The sequence below is a fragment of the Empidonax traillii genome, unplaced genomic scaffold (assembly GCF_003031625.1).
Source record: "Empidonax traillii isolate 1590-97213 ecotype Southwest subspecies unplaced genomic scaffold, ASM303162v1 scaffold381:size621868, whole genome shotgun sequence".
In the NCBI taxonomy this organism is placed as follows: Eukaryota; Metazoa; Chordata; class Aves; order Passeriformes; family Tyrannidae; genus Empidonax; species Empidonax traillii.
In genome coordinates this window covers 416,852-426,647 of record NW_020955574.1, presented here as the reverse complement: position 1 = coordinate 426,647, position 9,796 = coordinate 416,852, and the positions used below count along the sequence as shown (strand labels likewise).

General features: G+C 39.2%; 1 protein-coding gene across 1 annotated transcript in view; it reads right to left on the bottom strand.

The window, feature by feature from the left end:
• MGAT5 (alpha-1,6-mannosylglycoprotein 6-beta-N-acetylglucosaminyltransferase) overlaps nucleotides 1–9,796 on the bottom strand; it is a 116,283-nt gene that overhangs the window by 55,050 nt on the left and 51,437 nt on the right. The gene's annotated exons all lie outside the window — the stretch shown is intronic.

Here is a 9,796-nt window from a genome sequence, read left to right as displayed (position 1 = left end):
TTTTTTTTTTTTTTTTTTTTTTTTTTTTTTTTTTTTGTGTACATAGTTTCTTTTAAAGACAAAACTTGAAATGTGAGTTATAGAATGGAGTTGATGGGAGAAAGAAGAATCACACCAGGAAGGCGACACTTCTTTGGCAGTGTCTGCAGCAGGAGTAATTTCACAAACTGAGCTGTCCTGCCAGTGACAAGAGCACTGAAGGAAAATAGTCTGTATGATGACTTTGTAATTTCAAATCAATAAGCACTTTCAAAATACTCTCTCTGTCTTCCTATCCTTGTGGGATTCTTGCAGCCTAGACCATTGACATCTAAGGCTCTGATTCCTGCTCTAAGAACATACAGAGCATGCATACAGATAGCAGCAATTTAAAAGTATGCTCTCAAGTCAGTCAGTGCAGCTACATAAGAATGGGACATTTTGGGGTCTTTTTCTTTCTTTTTTTTTTTTTTCTTTAATATGAACTCATTGGCCTGAATGCAAAGTAAGAGCTTTTATGTAAGCCATGTCAAATTCAAATCTTCCTAAAATAAAAAAGGACATCTGAAATCTATGATACATCAGAGATGCAGCTCGACCACAGGGAAAGTTCAGCTTTCAGCATCGTCCTGAATTTAGGGATGAAAATGCTGAATGGCTGGGTACAGCTTGCCAACAGGAATGATCCACCAATTTTGCCATTTAAAGTAAAAAAAAATTCTATCTCAAGCTACTTATGCTATCATATGACGGCTTTCTACTTCAGAAGGTTAGTCAAGGACACCCTCTCCTCTTCTGAAGTCCTTTTAAGTATAATTATATATTTTACAGCATTCAGGGCCAAGTACCATGTTGCATTTTAATGAGTATCCCATGGTCTGTCAGAGAAAGAAAGGACAGAGAAAAAAAATACAGTGGTCTCATTTTTGGTAGATACACAACTGTAGTCTACATGTTTGCTTTTGTCATGCATAAACAGGTTTTCTGCATCCAGGTGTGTTTTTGTAGATGGGCAGTGATCTGTGCTACTGTCCATTGCTCACAGGGTCTTACAGGACCTGTATTTGCCAGATCTACTTGCAAGAACAAAAACTTCCCTCTTCCAACAGTCACATATTACAGGAGCCACACACTTCAAGAGCTCCCATCAGCCGCTGTACCTGTGTCTACCACACACAGATACTTTCCAAGCAGAAAGCCAACCCTCCCAGCCCTCCCTGTTCAGGTCCATTCCAAGAAGAAACAAGAATAGACAGACATTTCTGTCAGCACAAGCTGCAGATTTTTGCAGGTTTCTGGTGTCCCCTGTGGCCAGCTGCTCCAGGTCTTTTCCAGAGCAGCCCCAGCCTTGCTCTTCCATTGAGATGACTTACAAACAAGGAGTGTATTGATCTATCTGGGATAATCTGTATGTATAGATTGTACAGAACTCTAACGCCCACCTATATCACCTCTAACCATGCTGAAATGCATGATGAAATACTAATGTCTCTGATAGTATTACCAAGACTACCTGACAGATTTCCCCTCCTTGCCTGCAAAAGCAAACACTCCTAGGATTCACCTTCCTCAAAAATGTTAATGTCTTTTTTCTACCATAGTCCACAGACTATGAAGATGATTTACACACTCACCAGCTCCCCACTCCATCTTCCCATTCAGCCTTACTATGGATCTATATCCCAAATACCTACATCAACTTTCACTTCATTCACAGCTACTAATCAGGTAATAGCATAGTGAATGCAATTCTATAAAGCTTAAATATAAACTGTAACATGAAAAAATTTACATAAAGTATTATCCAGAGCAGAACAAAATGTAGCAATATATGCACACAAGAGGAAATGAATGTGAAAGAACAGGAGAAGGAACAGAGAAAGGCAACTCTGTTCCATCTGAGCACTCCCCAGAGAAGCAGCCTTTGTGCCTCTTCACAGGAAGCCAGCTGATGCAATCAGACTGGAAACACATCTACGTCAAGGACTGATGTCCAAAGCAACTGCTGCCTGCAGAAATGGGCAAGTCAGAACTGGTTCCCACACATAAGACTTAGAGTTCAATGCAGAACTCTGAATTTACTAGTGAATAATTTTCATGCTTCCAGTCAACCACTACTTGTACTCAAGTCATACCCTCTCTTCTTGGACACAGTCAGTGCCAGTTCCAGGTTGAGAAACACCCCTCCCAACTTTTATTTTTCCTTTTAGTGATCAGAACCTGCATGAAGAATTACATTTTCTGCTCACTACTAACTAGGCAGTAAGTGTGTGCTGGAGCCTGTTGGTAACAGGTTGCTAGTCTGTGGTAACAAAAAGGCTCCTTCTCCATCTTTACTAAATTAACTGATCTGAACAGTAGTTATAAACAAAGGAACCATCCTTTTAAAATTTCTGAAGTTGAGGGAACTATGACCAGCCTCTTGAAACACAAATTCACAGCTACAAACCAGCAACCAAGTCCAGTTTGCCCTCATCAAGCCCTGCTGCACAGCTGGAGCAGCAGAAGCAGCGATGGTTGGACAGCACTCCCGGACGTGTCTCGAGCTCGGTGTGGGACCACACTGACACATCAGCTCCCTCCCTTTCTCATGGACAGGCTTCAGCCATCCACACTAACTAGGAGCTGGCTCTGCTTAAACAGGAATCCAGGAGGTGAACAAATCTTGCGTATCCCATGGACAGCCGGGACCAGGATCAACCAGATACTGGCAATCTACACTTCTGAATGGATCACAAAGACAAGAGGGATGATGCAGATCTATACATCAGGATCTTTAAAAACATGAAAAGCAAGTATTAAAATACGAGCCAAGACTTTGGAGTTTTTCATCATTGGGAGATAACAAAAACCTCAAATACTAATAACTTTTGAAAATTCTCGTTAAAAGGTCTGGATAGATGTATTATGCTGTTAGCAAATTCATGTTGGATAGTCTTTTCCTGAAGGGAAAAAATACATTATTAAGCCAGACATTAAAGTGACTTTTGTTGGAAGAGAGTATTTGAGAAACCACAAGGATTTTTATCCTTAATTAGGATTTAAGTAATTTAAAATGTAAGTTCTGAGATCTCTTTTCCCAGCCAAAACTTAGAATCTACAGCCAAAAAAGTTAGAAATACAGCAACTGTCAAGTTAGCACAAAGCAACAGCAGTTAATACACACAGTTTTTTCTCTTTAAACTTCATGTGAGCCATGATATTAATTTCTATTTTACAGACACCTGTTTTTGAAGTCATGAGCAGCTTATCTCCTCTTGACTGCTGTTATGCAAAGACATAATTATTAGACATTTATCTCATATGATGTTACATTAAAAGCCAGCTCATTGATAAATTGAAAATACTAATGTATGTTATAAATCTAAGAGCATGCAGTTGTTACAGATGATGCTGTAAAAATTCAAAATTAATGAATAAACCTACCGCAGATTTAAAAAACCCTCTTTAAATACTGTGCACTGTTTGTGAGGCCCTGGGATGTTTAAAACATGACTAACAAACCCCATCCCCACGTTTAGAAGGGAGCCATATGTTCACTTCACAAATGATGTACAGCTTTGCATCAGAGACTGTTGTTAGTGCACAGCAGGTGAACCTGAACTTGTGAACAATCATCAGTTATTTCAGTGCAAAGTCTGGCACATCAGCATGAATGGCAGATTTAAGCTAAGCCACCTAACCTTGCAATGGAAAAGATGCTTCTTCCTTGTTGCTCCATATGAGCAACTACACCTGCTGGAGCCCAGGCCTTTGACACTGCTCTCTCTAAACACCAATTCACAGGTACAGCTCTTCATGGTCTCTTGCAATTTAACTCCATGTCCATAGGGTTTGGTTTTTTGTTTTTTTTTTTTTTTTTTTTAGTGAAGGTCTACAACACCCAGATGAGAATTATGTGGTTAAAAGCACAGTACGTGGCAGGGAATCGATTTTTTGTTTGCTTCCAAGTTACTCCTTAACAAAAAAATAAAAAAGGGGTAGTGAGTGCTACACACATATTTTTATCCCTTTTCTATATTGCACATCCTTCAAATAATGTGCTTTGTAACAGGTTAAAAAATTCTGCCTCAATTTTCTCCATCAGACTGTTAGGAAGTCTAGAAATGTTCCACTAAGACAGTAAGCTGAATAAGAGTTATAATCAGTCACTCAGTAGTGACTGCTGTTTGATAGGTACTCTCCTTGTCATAGAAGTTTTAAAATAGTGATATTAGTTAAAGCAAATGAAAAGGCTGCAATACTGCTGAAGCTGCAAGCTGTGACACCAGAAGCTCATCTACTCTGCTAAGGCCCAACTAGCATTCTTTACAGAATGGAAATATATTAAGAATATAACATGACACAAAAATATACTTTGGAACCTTGAGGCTAAAACTCAGATTTTTAAACTAGTGGAAAATAGCACAGATTATAGATCAAATCAAAAGTGTTGCCACCCAGATCTCATAAAATCAGGAACCTCCTCAGTATTACAAGGTCAGAGTAATCACATCCGTTCAAATCGATTTGAAAAATTTTATCTCTGTTCTCCTTCTGGCTTTGATCATTAGGTGTAAGTACTATTGTTACTTTAATTCAAGAAATTCTTCTCTTGGTTCTATCTCAGTTCTGAAATCTGGTATCTATGGTTGGACACAGGCTGTAGTTAAGGCTAGTTTAGTTTGTGTAAGATCTCCTTTCCCTTCTCCCACCAATTAACACACTGTCAATTCAATTCACATTTTTTATCTCCAGCTGGTAAGATTTCTTTTAAGAGAGAATTTGCAGTGCGAGCTGAAAGCTCTAACAACATATTCAATGAAATGAGCTAAAGGTTTCAAGACTTTAAATGCAGAGCACAAAATGCTTTCTACTAACATTTAAGAAACTTCAATAGCAAAGCATTGGTATGATTTAAAGAAAATTAACTTTTCTATAGTGCTAGTCCATCCTCACACTTGCTGTGCTCCATTAACGCTGCTGAAATCAATGCAGTGTTAGGAGATTCAAGTTGCAGTCGAGTGGTTAATCAAAATGCAGCCCAGGGGACCACTAACAGCCCCCTCCAGCATCACTGATACAGCTTTGCACTGCAGTGGAAAATATTCACGTGTGGTCTTCTGCACAGCCACTACACTGTGCTGCGACAGCCAGGTCTGAAAGCACACAGATCTCTCCACCTCCACACTACTGCCTTTGTGGGAGGCAGACAGCACAATGGGAAAAACTTCTCAATACTATATACAGTGGGGGAAAGGAATACAATGAATAAGGCACAATAAACATGAGTCAAAGCAAAGCATCACCTTGAGAAAGCTGCAATTTTGGCTATTAGAGCCAGCGCAGCCCCACATCCTGTTACACCTCGTGGTACACACTGAAGCTCTGTGGGGACAGCTAGTTTGTCTTCTAAGGCACAACACACCATATTAACTAAAAGCCTACTGTAGTCCTCTTAAGACAGGAGGGTTGCTTTGAAAATTAAAATAGTATGCAGTATCTTAGTTTTTTTTTAATCCAGTGTGTCTCTGCAAGTACAGGACTTACGTAGTTGTGTAGAAGTGTGATTGCAGACTGCTAGAACTGACGAGGCTGTTACACGTGTAACAAAATTCATCAGAGACCACGGAAACAAATCCTCTGATCATGAGGTTACCTGTGTCTTCCCCCACGCACCTTAAAGGCTTCAGTGGGGCAGCTCCAAGTTTTTAGGAGTAAGGACATGGAAATACCACGACAAAGGTCCTTCTCACCATAGTAACGTAAAATAAAAAGCCCCTTTTTGAAGCACTGCCAAAGCTGACTTGTCAGCCTGCCTTGCCACATATTCACAAAGGATGCCAGAGATCTGACAGGCATCCAAGCCATCATGTCTTAAATGACAAGTATATACTGAAGTCTGCATCCTAATGAGTGACTTTAAAGATGTTAAAACTAAAGTTGTTAAAAGAGAACTCAACAGCCAATACAGCAGAACAAGTTAATGCATAAGGCAGAAAAAGCTACAGGAACTTCGAAGAGATACAGCAAAAAAATTCTCCCTCATTGAGCAGCCACACACAGGAAGCTGACGCTGAACTTCTGTTAGTGATAGCAAGAGCTCTCCAAGCACCAGCTTTATACAAGGGGATGTCTCAGCAGGATTTAACGTGAAGCTCCACTTGCTCATTTTTATGGGATCAAAGACACAATTAAGATCTTTCGAAGTCACCCTTTTCCAGGCAAATGAACATTTTGTAAACAACCGGTCTGGCACAGTTTTCAGTGCAATTATACTATCTGAGGCATCAGATGGTCATGCTTATTAAAAATTTAGGTTTTCACTGAACAAGCACAGTAGAGTGATGACAGCGCCCTCAGAGCACCTTGGCCCTTGCTTTAAATCAATAGTTGTATTTTTAAAAAAACTATTTTGCAAAATGTATATTCAGAATTAATATCACTATTATTTAGCAGTGTTTTAAAGCCTGAGGAATAGAAACAGTTTCTTTTAGTTTGCTTAAATGAAGTTTTTCCACAGCTGCTGGAACACAGCAAGAGTTCACAATTCAGAGAAACACTCCACCAACCATCCCAAAACAAACCTAACCCACAAGACACAAACCCCATACCTCCTGTTTACCAAAAGAAATTCTCATGAAGAAAACAGAGGGTTGATTCTCTGACCATGTTTGTGCAAGCAGATTGCCCTATCTGATAAAATATATGGAATACGCTCGTGCAATTCTGTCCCACAAATATCAAGGATTTCTTTCATAGTTGAATAGCACAACTGTTAAAACCCAAGTTGCCTAAACCAAAACTGATCTTGTGCCTGTCACAGGGAACCAAAGATGCAGCTATAACAGTAGCAGCTGTGTAGCCAAGCCCTGCTTGAAAGAGCAATGGTTTCATATTTCCCCATTTCCGTTTAATCATCTCCACAGCAGCAACTTTGAGGGTGTCATTTGTGGCTGTGCCTCAAAGCTTCCTGTTCTAAAGGCTGATGAAAACTCTTATCTGCTATAGACACCCAAGGTTTAGATTAATACTTTCCTGTGTGGTATGGGAATGTATTACTTCCCACAAATGCAAAAAGGATGGCTATCAAATACCCCAGAAGCTTTACAGATACGACTTGGGTAAGTAGAGAAAAGAGTGAAGGAAAGAAGATTTTACTGCTTTCAAAACAAATCAGCTGATGCCTCACAAGCACCTTTACTAACAATTCACTCTTTCATAAACAAAATGGAGATTCTGAAAAAGCGGTTGAAAATTGTCAGTATCAAAACCACCACATCGTTTTAACTTTTTGCAGAGGGAAGAAGAAAAATCAAAATATGGTTATGATTTTACACATGGATCTAAAGAGCTAAAAAAGAAAGTAACACCTAACCTCCCACTCAAGCTACCCTAATTTTGCTTTTTAGCATAATCTACGCAGCCTCACCCTCTATCACAGGTCCCATTCTCAGCTCCTTTAGGACTAGGATTAAAGATATTTATGCTACTAAGAGCTCATGCTGTATTATCCTTTCATACAACCCAAAAAGGAAGAGAAGCTGTTTTGCTCTTGGGTTTCCCTTAATGAAAGATTCCACAAAACTAACTTCAGAGGAGGAATTAGGTGCAGTACCACACCAAAAAAAACATTAAACCTAAACACAGTGAGGATATGAATGTACACTACAGTCTACATACACATAACCATTAGATTGAAAGTCACAGAATCATAGAGTGGTTTGGATTGGATTGGGTTGGAAGGGACCTTAGAGATCATCTAGTTCCAATCCCCCTGCCATGGGCAGGCACATCTTCCACCAGACCAGGCTGCTTCAATCCCCTTCCGGTCTGGTCTTGAACACCTCCAGGGATGGGGTGTTCACAATCTCTCTGGGCAACTTGTGCCTCACCAGTCAAGCATTTCTTCCTAATATCTAACCTAAACCCACCCTCCTTTGGCTTAAGGCCATCCCCTCTAGTCCTGTCACTCCATGCCCTTGTAAGAAGTCCCTCTCCATCTCTCTGGTAAGCCCCCTCTAGGTACTGGAAGGGGCTCTAAGGTCTCCCCAGAGCCTTTTCTTCTCCAGGCTGGACAGCCCCAGTCTCTCAGCTTGTCTCATTGAGAGAGATGGTCCAGCCCTGTGATTAAAACCCAAAAACAAATCAAAAGAAAGTTTGAGTTTGCCTGCTTCAGAGACAGTTAAATTACAGCCTTTGCTAAATCCTCAGCAATTCCTCCTACTGTTATCACCTTCTTATCATGAATGAGCATAATCCAGATGGATTTTCTGCAGATCCTTTTGTCTGCCAAAAACTCTCCACAGCACCACAGAGTGGTATTTTCCATGGTAGATTTCACCACTGCCATCTCAGTTCTACATCACACTTGATAGCCAGAGGTGGAACAATTTAAAAAAAAAAACACAAACAAGCCACTTTTCTCCATGTCTCCCCAAATAAGGAGCATATAACTGTTGAAGAGACCTTTGTAAAGTAATGAATAACTTGATTTCCAAGCAGCCCTGAAATTTTAAACAATCATATTCTCAAGATATCTGCATGTCTACCCAAAGTACAATTATAAACCTTGGTCACATAATATGTTTTCCTTATGGTTGATAATCTCAAAATACCAGCATATCTCAGCCACAAAGTTTCAGTATAGTAATGAAGAGGCTACTCTACTGACAGAAAATTTCATGGGCTCTGTACCAAGTAATACGTATCACATAAATTGCTCAGTCAGGCTACAGTGGTCAAAGCACAGGCTAAAAATTATCCAAACTGTTTTAAAGAAGTAAAATATTTCTATTAGGTTGTTACAATGCATAAACCACCACGATGACTACTGTTTGGCCAGAGATTCTTCAACTTCTTACTATGTGAATAACTCAAAACAAAGACAGACATTTTTTCCAAACTGCTAAACAGTTTGATTATTTCCCATGACAGCGCCTGCTTTTTTTTTTTTTTTTTTTTTTTTTTTTTTTTTTTTTTTTTTTTTTTTTTTTTTTTTTTTTTTTTTTTTTTTTTTTTTTTGCTGTCAGGCTCTTTCAGAGAAGTTACTGCTCGTTCCTTCATGAAGTAATTTATATTGGATTATAAACTCCAGGTTGGAACATGTCCCAATCTAACACTGGGTCTCCCTCAGCTTTCATGGCTCCCATTGCCTTACACAGTGAAGACTACACTCTGTTTTGTTGAACACTGTTAAAACCCCCCCAAATGTAAATCTTTGCTAGTTTATTAACTTGTATACTTGCAGAGAGGCTTTGGAAGGAGAAACGTTGCCTAATCATCATAATCTCCATTCTTTCTAGTTTGCAGATGAGTTCTACCCTTTTTTAATAAAAGTGTTATTAGCACCGAAAATACACAAGGAAGAAAAGCTCATGGCATATCCAGATTGACCAGTCTAGCCTGCCACCATAATATTTTTCTTATTTAATTTAATTTAAAACTATGTTTTCCTCTTGTCACAATCAGCAGTGAGGACAAATACTTATACCATAACCACCTTCTCATTTTATCACTCATTTCTACTCAGGTAATATATAACAATGGAAATTTTACACAAGGTCAGTGAGGACAAAATGCAGGTCTTGGGATGATTTGTGACTCCACTATTTACTACCAAGGTTTACAAGCAGTGTCAATAGATTTCAGGGTGAGTTTAAGCCTGCATGAAGCTCCATTTATTTCAGAAAGGCTTTCCATAGGTAAAGGTACATGCTTATACAGATTATATAATCAGAGGTCTCAGTGTACTGTGACAGCTCAATCCAAAAAAAAAAATAAATGCATGAAGTAGCTCCACTGGAAGCAGGACTCTTATAGGGAAGTCTGCTAATGA